Source organism: Bombus vancouverensis, chromosome 2, assembly GCF_051014615.1.
Source record: "Bombus vancouverensis nearcticus chromosome 2, iyBomVanc1_principal, whole genome shotgun sequence".
Taxonomy (NCBI): domain Eukaryota; kingdom Metazoa; phylum Arthropoda; class Insecta; order Hymenoptera; family Apidae; genus Bombus; species Bombus vancouverensis.
In genome coordinates, this window is record NC_134912.1 from 10358439 (window position 1) to 10385252 (window position 26814).

Here is a 26814-nt window from a genome sequence, read left to right on the forward strand (position 1 = left end):
ATGTATATAATAAAATGGTAAAAACTATAAGCATATATATTTAATAAAATAGAAATATAATAATAATCTAACTTTGTCTCTTTGAAATGTAACTCTTACTTTCATCTTTATACGACTTTCCTGTGACAACTTTCGACTCTTCAGCGATTCACACTGGCTTCTCTCTCTTCTTAATTATCTACGCGCGTATATAGCGATCATAACAAATTCTTACCACGTGCACGCTATATTCTCCTAATCACTCATCACTCGCTACCGATTATTACTCTGGCATAAACATTCGCTCGGTTCTCAACCATTTATTATTCACATGAATTCTTGTTCTCATCGTAATAGCCACAATGGAAGATCTCGAAAGATTGAAAATTTTTGCCGGGCTATTCGAATTTAAATTATATTTTCGATACCAGTACATACAAGAAATCTATATAGTATACATAGAATGCATAAATAGAACAATTTTGCAAACTTGCACACTCCTTTTAGGTCTACCATTGAAATTATAAAATCGACGTACAGATAATTAAAAAAAGGTACCAATATCCGTATACTCAATTTTAACAATCTTCACTACGATGTTTTATACCAATATATTACAACATTGAAAAATATCTTGCCAGAATATACATATAAATACCATTGACTCTAGAACTACCGACAATTAAGACAAAAATATTTCTACCAAAATCAGACAAAATGACTGGTCTTCAAAAAAATACGTAATATCTTTTATTAAAAAATTATTATTCAAAATATAGAATATCTTTATATTTATTGATTTATTATCTTCTTACATTTTGACTGGTGTGGTAGTTCTAGTGTTAAGTAGAAAATATTATTAAGTTCTACACACGAAATTTATTCAATGTATAAAATTTTGTGTAAAATGCGTGTGCTCACTCAGGTTCGTCAAATCTTCTGCATCCTCATCTGCATTTTATTCTACCCAATTACTCCGTGAGGAGTTTCAAACCGTTCCTTTCCTACACCTCGAAATCTTCATCGTTTCATTTTTGATTTTTTACCGTATGCGAAACGGTTTCATTCGCTAGATGAAAACTCGCCGTGACATTTACATTAATTCTCACAGCGAGGAGAGATCCACGTTCGCTCTCTGTCAATTAACGCGCACGTATTTCATGTGAACGTTGTTGCTGGGCCGGTCGAGCGGGCTTATTTCTGTTAATTAAGGGCCCGCAGCTACTTCTAATTTATGTATCGCTTCATTTGAACCTTGTCACGGTATACCAAACCGATTTAGCAATAGGAGACAAAGAGATGACGTGGATGTACGTTCGAAACGTACTGGAAACGTGATTCTCTGTTATCTTGGTACGACTCTTAGATGGAAGGTTGATAGAACGACGATAAGCATGGAATAATACAAACAGGACGATAGAAGGCCAGCTAACTACTGTTACCATCCCAGACTAATGTTATCGTTTAATTGTTTACCATTGAAACGATTATCCATGAAAGGAGACTCTGCCTCGGACTTGGTGCATGGTCTGATGAAAGAGCGAATCGATCTCCACTCGATCGTTGATTAGATATTTCTTATCTTTTTCTCGGTGAGTAGGAAATACTACACTACCACGCTATGAAGGAAGGAAATATCCATTCCTAATCTTTAAATAAATGGTTTGTTAATCGTCTTTTTTCATAAATCTTTTACTCTTCACAGATAATCAAAACCTAGATGAGAACTGTAGGCCTAGGAAAGTTGCTCCAATTGTGAATCATCTGAATCAAAATTTGAATTTTTTTTAACAAAATATCATATTTTATTGGTATTTTGCAGTAGATCAAGGGCAAATTAAATAGAGAGAAGATTATAGCGGTAAAGGCAAGGAAATGGAACGTTTCAATGAAGTATTGTTTCCACGGTGACTGAGCCAGCTTTCCACGCGGTGTTTCGCTAAACGAACTTAGGCGCGTCCGGAAGTAACGGAGCAGTGACATTAGTTCGATGTACCTGCGTTTCATTATCAATGTCGAATCGTATAGTGACCTTGTGGTACTCGAGTGTACGGGTCAACGCACGTTACAAGAGGATGTGTATATTTACTATGACAAATGGCATTGTTGTTCGCGTATTTTTTTCAAGCTATGCGTGAGCTGGAACAACGTATATCCTATCCTATCGTTGTTTTCACAACTTCCAGTTCCATTGACAGCGAAAATTTTCTGCATTGTTTTTCTAGAAACTTATCTATGTATTCTAATAGATTGGTTATAATATTGTCTCATTGGTGTCAGGTACAGAGATGTTCCTCTGTGACAATTCAACTCTCTAAAAACATCATTTCATATATCCGAAACTAATAAAACAATGTATGTACATACATACAATGAAGCATCAAATCTGACTGAAAACGAAACGTAACCAAAAATGTAACCAACGTTCACGCCAAATATGTAGCCTCTTTTCGCTCCTCGCTACTGACAAACGTAAAGACAAAAAAAAAAAAAAAAAGAGGAAAAAGAAATGGGATATCGAAAACAAAGAAACGATTTGAGGGAGATAGTTCTGCGACGATGAACGGAGACATTACTCGACCGATGACTGCACCCGATGAAAGTCATCAAGAGTCCCCTTTAATGACCTCCAATCGATGTTCCTGCTCAGACAAACCTTCGTGAATCGCTTTCACGAGCCATTGTTTCTCGGACCAGCCCGTGATTATGCTCTTCAATTAAAAAAGGAAAAAGAAAGAAAAAGAACATTTTACTCGATGTCTCAGCCCTCCTAACTGTACTGTCTTAATTATGGAAGGAATAACGAGTCGCGTTTGTTTGCTGCGACGCATCCGAGCGACGTCAACCGATTCAGACACGTTTTATGTAAACCGCAAGGCTACGCGCGTTGACCTTTCTTCAGGATGGCATTATGCAACGCGTGAGACACTAATTTGCATTTTTCCATTATTACGTCGATACCACCTGCTGCAGCTATTAACAACCATACTACAGGATGTACATTTTTCTTCTTCTTTTTTCTTGTTCCTTTTGCCTCTTGTTGTGAAGGATCGAGCGTTTCTTTCGTTTCGTAATATATATTTTATTCTCATAGTTATGGGCTGTGAAGTATGGTTTCTAATTGCCTTTGGAGTGCGTCGATGATTTACTCTCCCAAAGCTTTAGATATAATGACAGTTACATAGTGTGAGAATTTGGTATTTCAGGTAATTGGTATTTGGTATTTGGTAGTTGGAGAAATTTTTATAATTGAAAAACATTTTTCATTGACGTCATAATATTTCTCAGAAATATTGATGGATGTATGCAAGAGTGATGCAGCGAGGAGATTATTTTAGGTAACATCAAGAGAGATCATGTGTGATATTAGATCGAAGTGAATTTAAATTCATCGCCATAACTAGTTTTAAATTAGATGCGGGTAAGCTTTGTTCTTTTATTTGCATTATTATTCGGTTGAATTATATTCTATCAAGCAAATTGAAGGTTTCATTGCATTAAGAATAATATCATGTAAAAATCTGGCAAAAGCAAGAAACCATTGAGAGAAATTTAATCGAATCATCGTAGATAGCATTGAAGTAAATTGAACCACGTTGTGAGAGAATCAAGCTGAGTTTGAATGAATCACAAAGGAATCGCCGCAGATCTGATTATCACTTCAAACAACTGAATCAAATGCAGTGAAATCTCGAAAAATATCAAGCGGCGATTGATCCAATTCTGCACACGTCAAAAGTCGAATTTAACATTCGAAATCGAATTCGTATACCAACTACTGACAAGATGAACGGTTAAGTAAAAGAGAAATCGCGAGATTATTACTGAAAAGATGAAATATAACTTCCTCGATCAGGCACAAACATTTTTTAAATAGGAATATACCTATATATTATTTGTTCGTTGCTAGAAATTCTGATTTTTCTTCTTCTAAATGAACAAAATTTGGGTTAGAAGAAGCCAACGAACAATCAAAGAGAAATTTTTTCAGCTACACGGCTTGTTCCTTCACGGGATGAAAAACAACTTTCTCACACGGTTTTCGTTCGTAACCTATGCGTCCGATCGAAAGCAATAATTTCTTTGTGTCGTGAAACCGCTAGAAGCTGCAAGTAGACCATAAAGGAATTCAATCTCTTCAAGAGATCCTTTCAAGCAGATGAGCGTATACACGCTGGTCAGTCGTTGAACGGAGGCGAAAGAGTCGTAACGCAAGATACACGATGTGTATATATAGTGAAAACTGGACCGAAAAGAAAGGGAAGAAAAGAGAAAGGGAGAAAGAAGAAAAAAAAATAAAAAAAAAAGGGTAGGATGCTAAAACCGTGGCTGGCGCTACCTTGCAACCCTATCATTAACTCGGAGAAGGGTCGTACCTTAATCTCCGATGGCTCTCACGTTTTTTCATTTTTCTTGGGACACCTGGCCGCACGCGCAACGCGCGATAGCAGGTGATCAGATTCGCCTTGTTGGTATACAAGGTGCGCTCTGAAACTTTCCAGGTTTCTCACAATCGTGAATATGTTGCTTTCGAGCCAATGATCCAGAAAAGAACCGTACCATGTGATTTGGCAAACGTTTCTTTTTAGCAAAGGATTCTTTGTTGCACCTGGAGTATTGATTCTTTAAAATCAAAAGGCTCCTTTGTGCGAATGTTAAGGCTGTATTATCGAAATGAAAGATCCCATTATACGTAAAGAATTTTGTTTCAATCCAAAGTCGTTTAAATTGTAGGAATAGTAGGAATATATTTTATTACACTTAAAGATCTAATCGATATTAATTCGCAGTTCAACCTGACCGAGTTGATATTTATTGCACTCTAGCGTTGTTCGAAATTTGCTAAACGCGAATTTAATTTCATCAAAACATCAGAGAAGACATCGTTCAAAATCAATTGACCATTAAACGCGTTAGGAAGGAGAAAATAATGCTACTACTGCGCAATATTCTCTGGAAATATATCATTTTTATATACCCGTACAATCCTCTGAACCAATTTTATAATACCATATTATAATAGTATAGTTTATAACACTATAAACGTTTACAAAAGACTTTCATCCAGAACTCGTATACACTTCGTTTAAACCGTGCATTTAAGCTCATAAAAAACACGTAATCTCACCTAAAGAAAACATTAATCCTTCCTTTCTCCCATTAATTCGAACCGAATCTGTGGTTCCACATTTTACCATATTACCCGCCGACACACGCCGAGAGTATCTTCTCAAATAAGTGAACGTGGCGTATCAAATAAACGTAGGATAATAAATTTATCAAACGGTGCGCGGCTAGGTGATTTAAATCGTGGAATTTTTTCGGCACACCATGTACGGTGTTCCGATCGAGAGCACACCGGTTCCACAGCTTTTGCACGCATACAGGTTACGCACACGTGAACTCGGTTCCGAAGAAGAGAATCCAGAGAGAGAGAGAGAGAGAGAGAGAGAACATGCAGAGAGCAAGAATCCTTTCGAGACACGTGCAAGATAGCAGATGTATCTCGTCTCAACACCTGCCAACTCGCACAGTTACAAAGACTAGAGGTTTAGGACAGCTGCAGCTGGCCTCTCCACGTTGTTCTCGTAAAGAAAAACGACGTTTTCCGAGATAAAAATTCTTCCTCGCTAAAAAGAGCCATTATTTTCGTTGCGGAACCGTGCGCATTACGTAGGTGGACCGATAAAACGAGGTCCAAAACTGCTTTCCTCTTAATTGGAACGAACTGGCTACCATTTTCTCACTTTTTCAAAATACGCACGTATGTTGGAAATCTTCGAGTTTCTTACCTTTTAATCCCGTTGTGTGTCTATGTGATCCGAAGTGAAAATTTTATTCCGGTCGATATTATTAAAATATACAAAGTGTTTAAATATTCAGTTTTGTCCTATTGAATATCTACGTGACCCGAGATGAATACTGTATTTCGATGGATAAAAAAATATTCCATATTTGATGGTATTCAAATATTCCATTTTACTATTCAATATATTAGATTTCCCAAGAATAAAATCTTTCAAAATTTGGAAAGAAAGAAACGTCTCTGTGAAGGGTTGCAAAGAAAAGTCTAAAACCACCGATAAACGTGAACATCGAACACGATGACTAAATCTTCTAAGAAACTGAAGGACGGAATCTGACGATTCGATATTAAAATCGAAGATAAGATTATTGAACGATTGAGTAGATCGATGGGCTTAAATGTTCAGGTCATCGGAAATATAGCTTCCACGAAATGAAGAGACTCTACTTCTCACACGATCACCAGATGGGTAAACGAAAGAGGAGCTTTAATAACCTGGATGTATCGTGAATTTATGAAGAAAGTAATTTGCATTGGTTGCTATGTGGTCGAGTGTTCATGTGGCTGTAAACGACCCTCGTCACGATCTTTTTAAGACATTTTTTCATAAATTCACTTTTTATTTTGTCAAAATTATTCTGCTGATGAACAAACAAAATTGTGATTTTGATATAACCATTACAGTATCAAATTGATAATATATCTGATTAATAATTTTAGATAAATTACACAGTTAATTAATTTCATTTCCGCGCACAGATAAATGAACATAAAAATACAGCTAAGAGAAAGCACGATACACTTTTTGCATAAGGAGAATACTCTTGAAGAAGTCAGATATTAAATAAATCGACATAAAACAAAATAATTAAACGAAAACTAAGGACGTGTATAAGTAGACTGCAGGCTTCTTCTGAAATTTTAAAGGTGCAAAAATGTACGCAATATGTAACAATATACAAAATTATAATACAAGATATAAATTCTAACTAGAATGCATTTTCGAATTGTATCTATAAAAATATAAATTTACTTGAATGTCCTCAGTCTGTATACAAGATTTATGAGAATCTAACAGGTTTTGATCACCATCGCAACGAGGTATATAAACGACATTTCGTTAACTCAAACGTTAAAATTCATTCTAATTCCACAAGCCGGTTCGCCAGTCACTGCGATGGAATTCTCGCTGTATTTTTATATTCTCCACACTCTCGCGCTTTTAACCAGCACAGCGTGCATTGGAAATTGCTATGTAAGTATCAAAGAATACACTTGGACTCGAACACGACGAACGCTTGGTAAACGACGTATCTGGAGAAGATTCCGCTTTCAGATCTGTCTGTGCGAATCTATCGAAGGAAATGTATGTATGAAATATGTATGTATGTAGTAAGTTGCCGATAGCATATGTAAAAACAGGTGTTTTTCATCCGAGTAAAAGCGACTCGTAATCTTGTGCACATGAAGATACCCCCCGTGGTCAATGTATTATATCGTTTCGCGGAACACAGGATATTACAAGAAGTAATTCCGCCTTTCTCGGCGGAATTAATTGTGATAAGGTTGAAACTCCCAAGGCAAGCTATGACTATCGATTAGAACGAAATCGAGGATACTTGTCATGGAATGTAAATTAGGAAGGATATTTCGCATATTCTATTATTTGTATTTGTAGAATGGGAAGATTTTCTTTTAATCCTAGAACCACATACGTTTTCCGACCTTTAAATATCCCTCCAAATATGTTACAACAATTACTTAAAATAGAACAATATAATAACAAAGTAAATAAATATACGTAATCGTATTTAACTGTCAATAGAGACGAACATTAACATTGCCAAAAACATTTGCATACTTTTAATAATCGTAAAAATTATTAGAACTCTGAAATCAATTACACATAAACAATACTACCAACTATTATGAAATTGCAGTGTGCATGTACAAGAACAGAACAATCTTGCAATCATCCATCTGGGATATGGCAATTACGAATTCAAGTTTCTCATTAATAATTTCCCTCAATAATAATGTAATGTGATTTCTAAAATTACAGTACGCGTAAGAATTATCTTACAATCAGCCATTTGGAATATAAAAATTACGAATATAAGTTTCTAATGTGTTAACAAGGCGATGAGTTGCTTGAAACAGCGAGGATCGTGCTTTCCTCTTGTTGACCTCCGTGAGACCGACTTATCATCAACTATTGCCTTACTTTTACTGGTGGGAAAGGCGCCAGGGCCCACCCGTAGGCCTGAGAAGCGCGTAAGTTATTGTCTCGTGGCTCTTAAAATGTTTATCCGCGCGTTCGTTTATCTCTCGCGCAAAAATACACCTTATAGCTATGTACATATGTACCTTAAAAGCTGGTTTATTGGATCGTTAAAGTGTTAAAGGATAGGTGTTGCTTGTATGGCGGATGGGAATGAAGCTGTGAAATTGGATGGAAAAGAGTTTCGGAGAAGTTGGGTCGAAACGAATCGTGTTATGAGGAAATATAGTCGGTTGAATCGAATCGCGAGGAAACTGGGTTAAGGTACTCGAGTTGAAAACAATTTAAATTGAACAAAATAGAATAGGCGTAACGGGACTATTTATAGGGAAAATAATCGTGCTTAGTTAAAAAGACCGTAACATTGCGTTGTGCATTGAATCAATTATGACTTTCCTGCTGCTTTGTGATTTTTCATAATTGATTTTTGTTAAAACGATTATAAAATTGGTTCTGATTGAATCTGTGACGAGGCAGTTAAGTATCGTTGAAATAAATCAGACGGATGAAAAATATTTCTACAGAAATAAATTGAGTTTATGTCGACAAGAGCAAGATTGCGTCTGGTTGGCTCAATAATAGAGTAATTGAACGTCGGTGAGATAAAGTAGAATGAAAACCATTCTGGACACGGATGTCAAAAATGTTGCATCTATTCAAGTTGGACCTATATAGAGGACGTAGATCCAAATTTAGTGATTCAGGTCGTCGAGACATCCGGTTGGAGCTTTAGAACGAATCGAGTTAAGAAGAAATGAATCGGAACGAATTTAGATCCTGAAGATGTATGGCTATATATGCGTGCTTTGTATTCATAGTTTTAGGTACCTGGTTCGTGATGGAATCTATCATTCATGTAGCAGACTTTCAGAATTTCAAACTGGACTCGATAAAAACAACCGACATTATTCGAACCGTTGATTTTCCATTATACAAACTCCCTTCTTCATTTGTAACTTTTTTTACGCTTTTATAGTTCATTAAGGGGAATCATAAATTCAAAATCGAAGTGTCCTTCTTAAAAAGTTTTCCTTCGTCGTTATTACAATATCAATGTTAATTTCAAACAATTACATTCAATGCCAATTTTTTGTAAAACTACTATACGAAAGGAAACTAGCCATTTTATAAATGATAAATATTTATTTTGAAATTATTCAAATTTTTCTCAACTTTGTCTCAACAACTATTATGCATAACGTCCATTTTTTACAATAATGCTACATGGAAGAAGACTACAAATTTTACGTATGATGAATATATTTGCTTCTAAATTATTTCAATTTGTTTATCTTTCCGAAGACTTGTCTGTAAAATTGCTTTTTTCGACGTATATTTTTCTACTCGAGGTTTTTACGGAACCGAGACACGATTCACCGAGTATATCATAAGTGGTCCGTGAAATAGATGTACACTAGACTCTGGAACGCAAGAAAGAATCGTAACTTCTCGGATCGAGGCCAGCAGTTGTCAATTGTCTTGCTGGCCGACGCACCAGAATGCAGAACGCGCGCAACTCGACTAATGACAACGGTGATACGCACATCATTAATTATACATACGTCCGGTTAACACGCAACATCTTCCAACGATTCAGCAGAAATCTTAATTATTCTTACTAAATCGGCAAGTAATGTTTTAGAATGGTAGACATACCATCAGCAAACAACTAACGATGATTCAGATCAAATTTTTCTGATGACTAATATTGAACCGATTCAAGCTATTATCATTTTTTAAAGGTACGTTATCATCTATTGTTAGTTGGCCGTAAACAGTTCAAAGAATTCCTTACACCACAATCAAAAAATAAGTTAGGAATTCGACATACTGTAATCGTACATTTATTATCAAACCTGTAAAATACAATAATATGCAGTAATACAATCTCTGATTATAAAATATATAAGATTCGATTGTCGGAAATATCATAACTTATCGAATTACTTTGTAATATTTTACATAAGAAATATTATGTAAAAAGGACTTTGAAAAATAAATTAATAAAATAGAATGATAGCATGATCTAGCAGATTACTATATAAAATTTTATATCGAACAAGCTTTATACAAAACAAGAAAATCTCTCGAGAATAAACGAATAAAATTTGTATGTTAACCAAACACACGCTGAAATTAATCTCTACACATTGGTGGATTATCAATTTCTTGAAAGCGAGTAAAAGTTCTTCGCATCCTTTACGTTTGTGGTTTTCTAGCAGCACATTCGCCAGACACTGACGCAAGTGCACGACGAAGGATTTCCTAGTCGGGACGTTTTCACAAGTATCAATTAGCCGGTGGTCATTGATCGGTGAAACCGCTTCTGGTATTAGCAACAGACGGTTAAATCTTAACCCATTTCAAAGCGTTGCAACACGGTATGGCTCGTCCGGTTGCTGCGAAAAATTCTTCACATTTTTTCTGGGGCCAGCACACGTGACCAATTAGCGCTCGAGAAACGTGTACGTGCTTCGATTCGGTAACTGATTCGGAAAGGTCGATGAGGAAAGAAGGAGAATTTATCGATCGAGTTTGATTGATGACGAACTTTGTTCAAGTAAACCGATTTTATGCAGTCTAGTAGATCCAAATGCAAAAATTAGAAAGTTTCCTAACGTTTATTTTATTTATCATAAATAAAATAGATAATTCGGTAAAATGATAATAGAACAAGTATTAAATTTGAATATAAATTTTTTAATTTCACTGTCAATTTCGTTCACGTCGTCGTTTGATTTTTTGATTTAATAATCAACGATGAGAAACAGAGCGTTGTACAGAGTAGCACAGGGTACGGAGTAGCACTTTAAGTTTCAAAAGGCCCTGGGCTCTTGGCGTACAAGAAACTTGTTGAAATACTCTCATCTCTGTAACAGGGTGGTAAAAGTGATATATTATCATCTAAAACACACGTATACCTTTTTCTATTACGTTCAAATGACTGCAGTATACCCGATACATATATCTTTTTTATTATCTCTATTGTCAAATAAATGATTTCCATATGAGATATTTCATAACACACAGCATCATCGTTCATAGAACAAGATATCGAGAACTATCGAATTTCTTGCTGGCAATTTCGTAGAATCCAAACCAGAATACCTGATCAAGAAGTCGCAAAACCGCTACCTTCTTGGATCTTTCAAACCGGCCACTAAAAACCTCCACGAAGAAACCTACCTAAACTCAGTAAGGAAACTACTTACACGGTATCGAAGTGCTTAAAACCATTTCACTGGAGGATCGACCAGCTTTCAAATAAAAAAGAAGAAAACACGGGAGAAAAAAGGAAAAAAGAAAACGGAAGTGGAGCACGATTCGTCTCGGTCGAAAAACAGGAGCTCGTTTATCTGTTCTTCAGTAACACGCAGGAAAGAAGATGGTGGACGAGTATTTTCGCAATATGCCAGCGCCCTCTTCGCAAAAAGCGTCAACCGGTATTACCTTTTTGCTCGGGCGGCCGCGATTTTTGCGTAAGTTAATTGCACGCCGTGCACGCGGCACGCAACGATGCTCCTCTCTTTCGTTCCGTTGAAACTGGTCTCCGAAAGAGAGAGGATCGACCGACAATGGTATCGATGGAGCGTGACCGATTAAAGAGAAGAACAGTTTTTGACCGCGTACCCAATGGAGGCGATGTGCAAAAGGACACTTCAGTTCGAGTATTCGTTTAGTCAACTTTTATCGTACGTAGACTGCAGAAAGAGCATCAGTTTGTACGCGTGAAAATTATACATTTTTGCAAACATTCTCTGAGATTAAGTACATTCTATGTTCTTATATACGAGGATCTGAGAAATCAAATTGATCAACTTCATTTTTTGTAAATTTCTAATTGCAGTAGCCAAGCAGACGATTAATGTTGATTTTTCGAGAAACAGACGATTTCATACATTTCTCTGACGATATCAACATACGTCCAATGGCAACGACGTGTTGCTAGAGCAAGCCGGCTCTCCTCAAGTACAGTGTGCGAACTTGAAATTTTCCTATCAAAAGACGCAGGTTGCTGGTTAAACTTATTAGTAAATTTATGCGGACAGCAAAGTGTTAAAATATTGAAAAATGCAAAATATCGCACGTTTTAACAGTTTGACATCCTTTGGCTCCTGACCGAAAGTTACGACTACAGTTAGACCATACAATAATATAAATATCGTTATTTCAGGTATTTTATACGTATCGTTGCTTAAGATAAATTTATATAGCGACGCGAAAGTAAAGAAATCACCAAAAATACGCTTATCGTGTAATTCTCCTGTAATCTTAAATTACAAGAAAAATTCGAACACGAGGCGCAGGATGCACGCTGGATTCAGGCGAAAAAGGGAACGTGGAAGGGCTTGTCCTTCGTCTCTGGCGAGGGTAACGCGGCGAGAACGCGTAGTACATAGATGATAAGTATACAGTAGTATGCACGCAGAGAGAACATAGCGCGTCGTTTGGCCGCTTTGACTGGCGAGCGCACGCACCAGAAGGAAAAAAAGGGGCTGTGCTGAAGAGGCGACGTCTGTTGCGGCCAAAGGACAGGGAGGAGTAGTCAAGTGTTTGCTTGCCAGGCGAATTATTTTATTGCTGACTGGTGAAAGGCTATGTCGAACCGACTTTAAACCCCTTTTGCCTTTCGTCGAGTGCCACATTTGTTTCGTGCCGAGAAAAGCAGCGACTGGACTGCGAGAAATCCTATCAGTGAAGCGTATGTACTGTGACAAGAGACGTTTGCGAGGTTTGGGTATGTTTTGTAATGTTCTTACAAATTTGTCTGGCTATTTTGAGCGTATAAGGACAATGAGAATTTCATCTACAATCTGGCAGTATTTTTGGTCACAGAATATTACATCTGGCTATTATTAAACGACGATGGACATCAATTAGCATGTAGCGGGATGTTCTAATGCTATTTCTAATACGAATATAATGGGAACATAAACAATTTGTAAACGCGATGGAAACGTAAACGATTTGTTTAAGAAAAACATCTATAAAAAGTGAAATAAATAGGTAGGTTTATGGGAAACAAGTTATTTCAATACGAGAAGATATACATAATGATATTATTATACTACTTTTCCTGTATTAGGATGCAAAATAATCGGAAGTTAGCATCTGACTAATACTCATTCTATATTATACGTAAGAGCCAGTCAAGTCATTACTTCACGTGAAAAACGTCAAACGTATCACATTCATAAAAAAACAATACCCCTTTTGAATCACTCGAAGCACGAATTAGACTATTAACTTATTATCAATTGCAACACCAATTGCCGTTTCAAGAAGTACGATTCACGCTACTGTAACCGAACATTTAATAGACGTCTCTTGCTGTTTCCAATTCGCGTGCGTTTCGCTCGCATGTACATAACCATACACTATAGACGTTTCGAGGGGCGAAGAAAAATACGGTATATCATACAAATCACACGAACATTACAGAATTAAATAATTAAGTTGCATAAACGGTCAATGCGAAATATGAACGCAACGAAACGTATTAGGCGCACGAATGGCATTCTCATGAAAGTGTTTGCGAGATGATCCGATTTGTCGCCCAAAGCGAAGAGAAACCTGCTCTGCTGGCTGTTATTTATCGGAAATTATGTATTTCATTTGTTCGACGTTTATTGGCCTGTTAATAAATAGCAGTCTGATAACATTCGTTGTTATCAATCGTGAAACCCATAATTCGATACTTTAATACTACGAGGTTACTTGCTTTTCATCATATGATCATTCAGAGTAACATATTATCGTTTGAAATAACTTCATCGTATCCCTGGGTGCGTAGGCTCTCTCATTTCCGAAAATTATGACCAGTAAAACTTTATCACCGCCGTGAATGTCGTCATCAAGTATTACACGCGTGAAATCGAAACGCATTTCGTCTGTGAATTCAGACACTCGACCAACCCTCTGATGGCGAGATGGAGTATTATTTGGCACGTGAGTCGAGCACGGAAAACAATGAAATCTAGTAGGGGGACGACGATATTGAAATAAGGGGATGGGATTTCCCTTTTAAAATTTACTCCAGTTTGAATCTGAAGCATCTCCAAGATGTATGAGTAATGTGCTACTCGTGCTCCTTGTTCCGTGTTGATTAAAAAAGAAAAATCAACGCAGTTCAATCGTACGATTTGAAATTACTTCGTTCGAGATAATTAAATATTTCGCTATTCACAACATACAAAACTACGCATTACGATATCATAATAGCGCAAGCAATATGCAATAAGGAAACAATCTAATTTCCAGATCGACTTTTCCTCCCCTATATAAAAGAAAACCGTAACACTTCGTGGCGTACCGGTTGACATTGTTATCATTACCGCTTGTGCGTAAATGGAAGTTGAGATCGAGCTCTCTAATCAAGTATACAGTGTGAGAAGAAAAAAAATCAAGAAAGCGCGTAACAGATTGGAAAACCGGACGAGTGATGCTCAATAGACGAGCAACGAGTTTGAAAAGATCCGTCATTGCTTTCGAAAATTTCTCCCTTTTTCCTCGAGGCGACTAGCGGAGACCCCTTTTACAATTATCCAAGTCTCAGGGAAGCTACGAGAGACGGCCCTGATGGCCTGTAAACACACAAGTGAAACAGAACTTTCACGGCCACGGGCTCGACCTGGTCACTTCGTTTCAGGTGTACACAGACTACATACATATATAGTACATACGAGGTCGAGCAAAAAATGAAGCAGAAACAGCTACAGTTGTCCCGGCCTGGTCTCCGTGAGAGCGGAATCGACGGACAAAAAGGGAACAGGTTATCGAATTAAAGCGATGCTGATCCCGAGACAGGTAATTTCTATCCCCAGGCCATAGCAGGATCATATATTCGGAACCAACGGTACACGCCCCGAGCAAACGTTCGTCTCTTCGATACCTTCTATTTTCGATCTACCATGGATTCCGATCGAAGCTATATATATTCTAAACACATAGTGAACGTCTCTATTCGTGATAAAAAAAAAAAATAGCGGATATTATTTGTTTACAGACGCGTCTTCCTACTATAGTACGTATGCCCGGGAGAAGAAAAATGCTGTACTACGCAATAAGATCGTTTTCGTTTACTCGCGAACTCGGATGGATCACGTTACACTCTACGCTTTACAAACGTTACGGTTTCGAAGATGTTCGCGATAGCATCCAGGCCGCGCGACGAGTGCTCACTTTTTTTAACACACTCGAATGGTTTTCCAGTTAGATAATAAAAAACAACACGAGTTTATCGATTTACGGGAAACGTTGTTCAACCAGGAACAATGTATCATGATTGTTCACAAAATTGCACGATTATAGGTTACGGTGAAATAAGTTCAAAGAAATATGGCAATAAAACGTGTAAAGTGATTCCACATCGTTGCTTCCCCGTTTCTTTTAACCCATACGTGTATTTTGTACGAGGATCTTATCGCGCGTCACTCAGTGTGTGCAATTACAACACAATGACTGTATTCTATGCAATATCGAGCAGTTATCGTGCTTTCCGTCGTGGATCAATTTATTTATCTGCCGGTGGGAAATAGCGATGGAGAACTCTCGAGATTGCAGATGAAAGAAACCGCCTGAGGCATATCTGTGTAGACTCTGCACGTGCACGCACGTGTATCCCCGCGGTCGTTGAATTTTTCGTCACTTTCGAGTTTATCGCGCTTCTATTTCCCACATACACGAACCGTGTCTCTTTCTCCTTTCCCTCCTGCAGCAGTGACAGTGAATTAAAAGCAACGCTTCGCACGCTGGTGTCCGCTTATATTTAGAGCGTGGATGCACGAGAAAACGCGAGAGGCTACTTCTAAGAACGGAGTCACGTTGCTTACACCGTTACACGATATCAATAGTCGTGCTGTTATCCGATAATGAAAGTTATTACTCCTGCGTATAGATAAAGATGACTTACTACTCTTACACTTTTGCTTCAAACGATAGTGTAAGTAATTAATATGTAAAACGAACACCTGTTTTCTCGGTAGAAATATTTTTTGCCTGTGAAAATCGGGTGTACATTTTTGAGAATAAGAAACGAAGACAATCGGCTTTGTCTGCTCTACGGAAAGGCATCGAACGATATCGTACTTGTAGATACGACATAAAGACGTACCTCGAGTATTTGTAAATAAATAGGTATTTCAGAGAATAATTAATGTCATGTCTGGTGACCCTCTACATAAACCGGAATCCATCCTTCAGTCAAGGCGGCACTAGCTGTGCAAATATAATTTGTCGGACCGCTATAATCCTAAGAAACTGTCATAAAACTAAGCATTTTATTTTACTGCTAAGCCCCTTAATTACTACAAAACGTCATTTAAGTTGAGACGTTTCTTATTATTCAATCAGGTATTATTCAGGTAAGAAATGGGAAAAGCAGGTTTTTCTTATGTTCAACGGTCATTTCCACCCATCAATAGATCGTCACTGAACATCACTGGTTTTTAATCCTTAGATCAGTCACCATCTCTTGACTGGTTTTCCATTCACTGATCAGTCATCGGTTTAACTTATTACTTACACTTCGTTGAGAATACATCTACATACACCACGCGTAACTAAATACCTATATTTACAAAGTTGTTGGAATAAAGTGTATATTGTATATTGGCGCGCTTCTTCGCGATCGCGTCTCCCCGCGAAACGGTCGAACAATTAAATTCGATGTGGTTACTTTTTATAAGAGGTAATAATTTGTCAGTGTTCACAGTAAACGATAATACTTGGCACGATTAAAATTTCCAATAATTACAACAAACTACGATAATAATTTTAAGCATTTTCTTTATAACGTGTTTCTTCTCGTATTCCTTTCAGTACTCTCTTGCATGTTAGTCTACAGTACACTGTTAAGGTGTACTTTATCGAAGTATGACAAACAACACGGTTGACACTTTTCCCGGTACGGCAACGTGTTTTGCGCCGTAAACGCGCGACCATTGTCCGTTTGTCAATACGAGGTACCGTATGTGCACCAGTGCGATCAGCCTGCGCTTTCGTTATACAAATGTGTGCACTGGCGAACGTATATGGTTGCCTTCTCGCGACTTGCATATAATACAATCACACAATACGACAATGCCGACCGAAGATTCATTTTCTTCTAACAGATAGAAAATTCATATGACCATACGTTTTAACATATCAATTGTTTTTCGTTCAATCTCTTCCTAAGAATAAACGCCTCTCGTAACCAAAAATAATTTAGACCTTCACGCCTCTGAAAACATTACAATGATGCACTGTGTGCATCATCAGCGGAACTGTGTTCGTCGCGATACGCCTAGCTTGTGCCGTTTACACACACATATTTATGGATACTCGGACGTGCGCATGTATTATAAGTAGACAAGCGTGAGACTCCTGGACAGACGCCTCCCAGCTCGTGTATACATCTGCATTCGCGTCGAATGAGGTTAACGTTAATGAGGCACAAACATCTCCAGACACCGTAGTCAGACCTTCCCTTTTATTCACCCTGTCATGTGCCCTCGCGGCTATACCACGCGTGCAGCACACCACCAGGGAGTCGATTTTTTTTTCAGGCCGACCATTCGTTCGTTCCACTCGATCAACGAACTACAGTGTGGTCAACGCACGCGACTTTACGAGGAAACAGCCGGTTCCGATACACAAAGAGTTTCAGGAGATTCTAGAAACATACTTTACGGTTTTACATAGATTGGTACACGAAAATGTTTGAACAATTAGCATAGAAAACTTTTTTGCACATATTTTATATATAAATTTCATTTATATTGTGTTGTGGAATATGAAAGTTATAATTATATTGGTAAAATCTATGAGAAATCTATGAGAAAATGTATATAGAAGTTACAAAATATTTACTTCATTGAATCCCATTGAACATTAAGGTTTATTAATGTAATGGATATTGGACTGTTATCAAACACTTTCGTCAGCTACTATGTGTTGAAAATATTCCTATTGTTTTCGTTAAGAGTACCATCGGAATAGCGAATAATAAGAATCATCCTAACCTCCAAATATAAATATCCTTCCGTGTAAAAAACATTCTAATCGAAGATCGAAAGCTATCATATCGAATGCAAGATATAATAAATCATTGTGTAGGGATAATTAATATTACTTCAAAAGCTTTCGCTATATAGCGAAGAGAAATTGAGAGAAGATTCGCGGGAGATTCGAAAGGATACATTAAACTTCATGAGATGAACAAAAGCGCCTCCTACCATGCCGTCGAAACAAAAGGCGGTAAAAAACATTCGATGTATAGATATATGGATGCGGTTTATTAAGATAAAAAAATAATTTTTCAGGAAATTTGAATTACAAAATTTGCAGTAAAAGGTCACTAATTATTCGACTATACAACAACGGAAGTACTTGATTTCTTTTACAATGTAGATTGTAGGTTAATGTCCTACTTTCAATTGTCATTTCATATTGATCCCGTCAAATAACGTACTTTTATTGGGTAATTATGACATTTACGTTCTAGTGAACCATCCATTGCTAAATTTAAATTTTGAAAATATCTCAAAAGTTTCGTTTCACTCCTTTAGAAAACCGATGATATGCTACATTTTAGTGCATATACATACATACATACATACACACACTAGGTAAAAATCTTTTGAATCGCATCTTCCTTCCGAAGGTCATATATCATCGTCTTGGGTCACCAACAAACACACGATATACACCGCATGCCCGCGTACCGTTATGTTCGTTCTAGAGGTTGGTCCTTATCAAACGCACGCTATTGCACAACGAGACGTACTTAAACTACAGAGACCAGATGTGATATCGAGAAGTACTTACTCCGTACAAGGACTTCAGCTTCACGTGATTAAGGGCGGGCACGTCCACCATGGAACACTTTAGAAGAATAGTGGTAGTTTGACTAGGCATCTTCCTGCAAGCGTCTGTTCACTTGTCACGTGTAACAAAACTGGCGGCACGACACTACCGTGGGAACGTCCATTGGTGTCCGCGACTACGATCTATCGATATCGTCTTACACAAGCTTTAAAATGCAAACTGGTAGACACAGAGAGAGAAAAAAAACAGTACAACGAACAATATCGGTTGTTACCGAGCGATATTGCGATAACAGGCACACGAGGTTATAAAGATTCACAAAATGGAATAATCAAAATAAATGCTGTAGAGGAACACAACAACGAACATTCGACGAGTAGATATAAAAATTCGAATTCACGTTTTCTTGGCAGTGGACCAATGGCAGTGGACCGTTACAGAATTCCGATCGAGTCGAACTTAATATGGCGACGTTCTTCGTTTTTTTTCAACGGACTAACAACGTATTCGATCGTAACGATCCATAATCACGCGTCGATCATACAAGAATCGTTCAAGGGTGCCCGTAACAGAGCTCCCGTACCGATCATGCTCTTGCCTGCTCGCCTGACTGACTGACTGACTGGTTTTCACTCACTCACTCACAACGCGAAACCGAGTGGAATTGTAGCCACATCTCTCCCCACCGCGCGGCGTTTCCTTATCCCCTCCATCGCTACTAAGGCCAATCGGTGACGCGAAGACGTACATGCGTGTACGTACACACGCATGAAACTATTCCCATGTGAGAATACGTGTCGGTGCATTGGACCCTGATGCACACACGCTAAATTTTCGTGTAAAGTGTATACGTATACAAGCACGTTTTACTTCGAGCAAACATATAGAATGACACGGTGTCTACGAAAAGAAATTGTCAGGATTGATTTCGTTAAAAAATGATGGTTTTAAAATGAAATAGATAAGGCGTGACGTGAACAGCATATGTTTGAGGGACTTAGGCGAAGATAATAACAGGTTCTTCGTGACGTTGTCATTTCACGATAAAAAGTGAATGTATTTGTGGAACACTTTGATTCCAAATCTTTTCACCGTAGAATTAGATTCCTATGTATAAATTGTATTATCTATGTATATATGTATGTATTGCTTTAAAATAACATCAATCCAATTATAAACAAACTAACTAAACAAACTTTAAGCAGATTATTAAAAACAATTTACTGCACACTTTATTCTTGTCTTTATGCAAACGTTCTCTGGCAAAAGAGAAAATAAATTAATAGAAGTCAATTGTAGCGTTATGTGCGCGTACGCACAGTATTATATAACATTGAGCATAAGTAAATAATGCACTTTCACTGTCATCTACCGTTTCTGATTACATGATGTAAAATAGGAAATAAAGCAAATTCCGGATCTGATTAACGATATTTGTTCACCTCCTACACAATTTGCGTTAGGAAAAGTCTTTTGAAATTACTAATACATACTCGTCAACATTGCACAGTGAATTGATGACGCGACTTGAGATTTCTCACATTGACGATCCCACTTTAATTTCCGGCAGCATAAACAACGAGATTCAGTCGCGTATTTTGATTCACAGAACGTGTGACTCATTTGCTCGATCATAAGAAATCACCAATTGATAATTTTTCTCCAATGAATCGTGTTTAGTATCAAACGATCTTGGGAATTTCACAAGACAAAATATACAATTCCGTAGAAATTATACTAAAATAGAAATGTTAGAATAGAGATTATACTCTCATGTCAATAAATAGATCGATATAATACATACTTTGAGACTCTTTCGATTTGTAATCTTCAGTTTCAATCTCTGTGCTTTAATCTCGTGAAAACATAACAGTGACAATAAGCTTAAACAGAAAATCTTGAAAATTGTTTCCATTTCGTTCTTAACTCTAAATACGAATATAATTCACTCGCAATAGAAACGGTAACTAAGCTGTCGAACATTTAGCAGCACACTTTAAAATAACTTATCATAGATAAGTAACATAACAATCAATATAGATATGCTTATGATATGTAATTATTTGTAACGTATAAGATACATTATGATAAGATAAATAATCTCTTGTTTCAAAAACTTTGTTAAAGAACAGGAATAACGATATTTGGAGACCTAAAATTATAAAAATGCTATAAAAATGAAACTAGCTGCTGCAAAAAGAGTTCGCAACTGCATCGATACTCAAACAATCTATAATACTATTTATGTAGTATCTAATGATAACACAATACATGTATATATATATGCAACGGATGTAGTTTGATATTTCCAATGACGCGAAACTCACGGAACATCCGCGATAAAGAGGGAAGTAACGCATCAAAGGACAACTGATTTTTTACCTAACGATCAACGGAAGAGTCGAAAGTCATGACCAACAGCGTTCTTTGTCATGTTTTTCGCGATAACGCGTATAGTGCGCGATTCGCATTGGACAAGCGGCACACGCGCCTTCTGTAACGCATGAAACAGGAAGAACGACGGTGGATATTTTTCTTTGGATCGAGCGTGACCGCATGTTACGCCGTTTCGCCACGTTTTATCGGCTTAAGATCAATGTGTCAAAGTTATGCCACGCATTAGTATCCGAAGGTGATTCGAGCTGGACGTTATCCAACGACCGCACAGAGAGGGAAAACCGCAGACAACTCGATAGACCGGCAGATTCTAGTTACGCGACAGGTAACAAAGTTTTCCTTCTCTTCACGAGAGCGTTTTGTGGACGCCAGCTTTTCGACAGGACACGCATCCCATTTGCAATCAATTGATGTAAGCTCTTGTCGTTTCTTGATTGATTTGGTGTTAGTCGTGTTCCTCTGAGAAATTTAATAATAGAACTGAGGATGTGGTTTCTTGAATGTTTTCTTATTTTGAATTGAATTATTATTGAATCTTTCTTATTTCTTCCTTGTTATTTTGGTAGCTTTAGGCTGGGCATTTTTACATTTAGTAAGTTTGTATATGTTTGTTGAAATATTTTGTATATTGAATTTTGTAGCCTTATTTGGTATATATCTGAGAAATTATAGTCTGATTGCGTGTAAATTTTAATCTGTGTAATATGGTAACAAAAAGCAGTTGATTGGTTATGAAATTTTTATTAAAAGCGTATACGAAATAACAAAATTCTTGATTACTTTAAAAATTTGTAATGTCGAGAATATTAGGGATTTTGAGCCCTCTAACTTATTGAAGAAATTGTGTTTTTATTACTCGAATATATTACACTTTGCAATTTTAATAAGTTACATGCTGCTGTTGATGCTAGAATAAAATGTCTGTCAATAAACAGAAGAAAGAAATTTTCCTATGAATACTGCGTATACCTGGATGCTTGAAATAACAACTTTCAAGCAGTAAAAACAACAGTATGTATTAACTTTGTCATTAATGTCTTTTACTATCATAAACACTTGAAATATTACACTTTCGAATGTTGGCATTTAATTATTCGAAGTTAATCCAATAAATATTATAATCATGTGTCGATAAAAACTCGAGAAACCTGTATCAACTGGTCGAGAAATATTGGATTATTTGATATTTTAGTCACTCGGGTAATTTAAAGGTGGATCATAAGCAATTCCACGCTTATAAATTATAATCGTAATAATTTAGAGTCAACAAATAGTACCTAACTTCGAATTACATTATCGAAACTAATAGATCTAACAACGATGTCGTAAACGACACGTCTAATTACAGAGTGCTCTGAATGGTTAATTGAGATGCTCCAGGCTTAATTACAATTACTAATCAGCTCGAGCAGATAACGACTTGTGTATATCATACAATACCATTGCAACCGTTTAATTTTCGCACATAAATAGTTCATTTAATTACGTAATTATATTCCTATTCGACAGCATCATCTACTCCGTCACAGATCAAAGATCATCGAAATATGACCAAAAAATTTGACAAAAAAGAGAAAACGTAAAGTTTAATTTCCAACCTTTTATTTTTCAACTCGTTTCAGGTAATTATAATCCTATTACTCTATCATGAGTAAAGAATCATCAAAGTATCAGCAACAGATCTTTGCTAAAAATAGTGTCACAGAAATCTGATTTCCAAACTTTCTATCTTCCGACTTATTTCAAATAAGAGATAACATCGAATCTGACCAATTTCATATAGGTAATTAATTCCCTCATAAACAGCGATACAACTAAATTAACAGCGAATCTCGCGTGAATGTGGCGATAAAACGGTAGTCGTCGAATTTTACCACATTCTTCGATATCGTTTGAGACTGCGAAAAATTAGGACTACACGGTCCGTTACTTTCCCGTCAGCCAAATATTTATCGACGTTTCTATCTGTTTTACGAGCATGCAGTTTCAGCTTGTCCAAACTGACACGAATTTTTGCCGTACGATTTCAGCGTTTCACCGCGATAACAATTTTACAAATGTTTACGAAGCCCTGGCGCCAGTGGTTATAGTATAACTATGTGGTCACACGATTGTTGGCGAGATCGACTTTCTGCAGTATTGTGCACACGATCGGGGCTCGAGCAAATTCTCAAATACATGTCTCCGGTCACGTAATAGCACCGGTTCATAGCGGACGCAAGCTCAACGTTTCGCACATGCGTTAGCAGGCGATTGAAGAAAAAAGAAAAGTGAATGTTTTGGCAGACTGTTAAATCTGAGAGGAAAAGTCGCATTAGAATATCTAATACGTTGAGTGTTTTACATATACAGTGGTCATTGGTGACTTAAAGTGGCGCCATGATGACTATCGGCGACTTGGCACGTTGGAATCGGTTGAGGTATTTGAATGAAATAGAAGACTCTTAAGTTTACAGTGTAACAATGTGAAATTATTAAGTGCGTTATGAAACACTAAAAAAGCATTTCGCTCTAACGAATATACGCGTTAATGATTATTTGTATTTTTTCACAAATATTTGGAATAGATTATTTGTCGAATAATTTCTGCATATCTGTCGTCTAATATGGAAAATCGTAGTTTCTTCGTCTCTAAAATCCACACGGTACAAAGGAACAAAGTATATACATGTAATGTTGTATTCATATATCTTGAACGTGAATTGAGTTATTGGCCCCAGGTAAAATAATATCTATTATTCAGCAGAGAGCTATAGAATATACGAATACTTATATGGTATGGGAATATAAATCATGTAACCATCTTATACCAAATATCGAATATTCGTACGGTAATGTTCGATACGTGAAATGAAAACAAAGTTTAAACAGCAGACTCGCATGTCTTATCGGCGAAGGCTGCTAACGCAAATGAAATAAATCTCGTTATCGTTGAAACTAAAATTAAATTGATATCTGCAAAACCTTTCCTGTACGAACGAAGAAATTGGAAAGTTGATGCTAAAATTGATCTTCACACTTTCTAAGATCGTCACTTTGTCGCATATTATTCACTCGTAATTCGCTTACAATTTACTGTACGTGTATTCGAACCGTACTTGTGTAGTTCAAAAGAAAAGCTGAATCATCAAATTTACATACGTACTAAAGATAGATTCACGCGTTTCATTCAGAAATTCTGTAATTTAATGGATACAGTGACCGTTATCTTAGCGCGATATCCGAGGTAATTCACTGAAATTTTATTTGTAATTCAGGTATTGAGAAACATAACATCATTATTGTGAGTCAGAAACCGACAAGGAAATAATTCATCAAACCAAGATATTATCTTGTTCTTTTATAGACGTTATCAACTTTCGACATTCGTCTTAAATGATTTATACTTAACCCCTTAACCTGCGATTTACGTTCGAGAATTTACGTTTGATATAGAATTCTGGTCGAGAATTTTGGTTTGGCCCGATCATCGTACTACGGGCTATGCCCGTAGTTGTAGGTTAAGGGGTTAATTATTTGCAATGCTTCGTATATCTTCACAATCGATATGTCGATATATTTACATTAAATTAAATTGTACAAATGCTGTTAAAAAACATGGACGATATCTATGAGTATCACTCATTGAAAATCCACGTACAAAAATGTAGTTCGAAGCTAAGTTCTCAAGATATAAACAACTTAATTTTATACTAGAAATACACTGTCATAGATCAATTAATTTGTCGATGAACTTCTATTTTACTCGCATTTCCTGTTTGTCGCTTCAAAAATACAATCGAGTAAAGTAGAACATCGTGTCGAATTTATCGTAAAACTGGAAATAATGAATTTCCGATTTAATCGTTCCCAACGACAACATCATAATTCCTGTCAAACGAGTACACGAAAAATTGAATCGTCTCTTGAATTTTTTCCTTGCAACACGCTTTCAACCGAAAGACTGTGACCGTAAGTGGACAATAAGGATGCCGCGGATCCTATTATGCCGCGTTCACGGTGTAGCAACGCGTGGGCGTTTGCGACGTGCGTGCACGAGTTTCGAGCGCCTTCGTCGACGTGCTCGTTCTGAAAAAAAAAACCGAAAAGAGCGCAACAGCAAGAAGGAAGAGAGGAAAAAACTGAGATGCACTCCCCTTCAGTCAGACAGCTGTCTGACCTGATTCCACAGAAGGGTTTCCGATCATGATGACAAGGTGGGCGAAGGTTTCAAAGAACGAGTCACTGGCCAAACGCGTTGTGAGAAACGCGACTATGTTCTATTTCGGAAGAAAAAAGTAGTCTAGTGTTCGTAGGGGTGAAAAACCTGGGAACCAAGCTCCATGTGGTATTTTCAATCTCAGTGGGTTAGTGTGTATTTAGATATTTTCAGAGGGGTTTCATGGTTTTCATATGGCTCCGTGTCATGTAGAATCCTGTGATACGTTTGACAAATGAAGGGTTCGGTGGAAAAGTGGCAGGAGCGTTGGAGGAGGATGCGTTGAACTATGTCAGAAGGAAAAAGATTTCGGAAAGCGTTCGAAGGTAGAAAACTACTTATTTGCTTATTCCTCCCAAACAATGTTTCAGGTATTTGAAAACCGAATGTCATCTTAGGATTTTAAAAACAATAAATTATACATAACGGTGCGATACAGTTTCAATGAAGCTGGAATCTGTTTATAAGAATATAGCACAGACAAATAGCAAATATCATAAAACGGATAGAACCCGAAAGCATAATGTAAATCCATAAAACGGGATCTCAACTACGGATGAGAAGTACCATGAATCAGGCATATTATTTTCTTACAATCTTCAGAACGTTCTGCAAGTTCTCGGTACACGTGTAATACGTAGAAACAGATTTCTACATCCTTTTCCCACTCGTTTCCACATTCACGTGGATATTTTCCTTAGAAATACATGTAGCTTTTATTCTCACATCGACTACACGTTACCTCGTGCAATAGTCTTATTTGTTACAGCAGCGCATTATAACGAGAATTCAGCAAGGTCGACCGATAAAAACGAAATTTTATTTAGTTGCAAATATTTACGTCGAATTAACGATCGTATTAACGAAGATTAAACGCGAAGAATTTCCAAGGGATCGAAGAAACGTAACGTTAGGAGGAGAACGTCTAGGAAGAAAAAGACAGACAACCGTGATTTCACCTGAGTTCTACACGTGACCGACTATTAATGACTCACAATCGGATATCCGTATGAGTGTGCAGGCCCGTAACAAATCTCCGCAACATGTTGACTAATTAAATTACCACACTCGTATGAGAGAAACATTTTTACATTGAATAAGACATTTCTCTTCCGATATCTCGTGCTAAGCTGAGATAAAAGCTCAACGAACGTAAGATAAAACGAATAATACGCCAGTGTGCTTGTTGTCGGTTGAAAATGGAACGCAGTTAACACGGTTTGGAGCATCGCGAAACGAGGGGTGATTCATCCGTGATTTCTCGCGCGTCGAAAAAGAAAGGAAGCCGTGGTTGGAACCGCTCTTACAGCCGATGCAACGCGACATAATTGTGTTGCTCGAAAA

General features: G+C 37.1%; 1 protein-coding gene across 3 annotated transcripts in view; it reads right to left on the reverse strand.

Moving 5' to 3' along the window:
• LOC117163227 (uncharacterized) overlaps positions 1-26814 on the reverse strand; it is a 267579-nt gene that overhangs the window by 52036 nt on the left and 188729 nt on the right. The gene's annotated exons all lie outside the window — the stretch shown is intronic.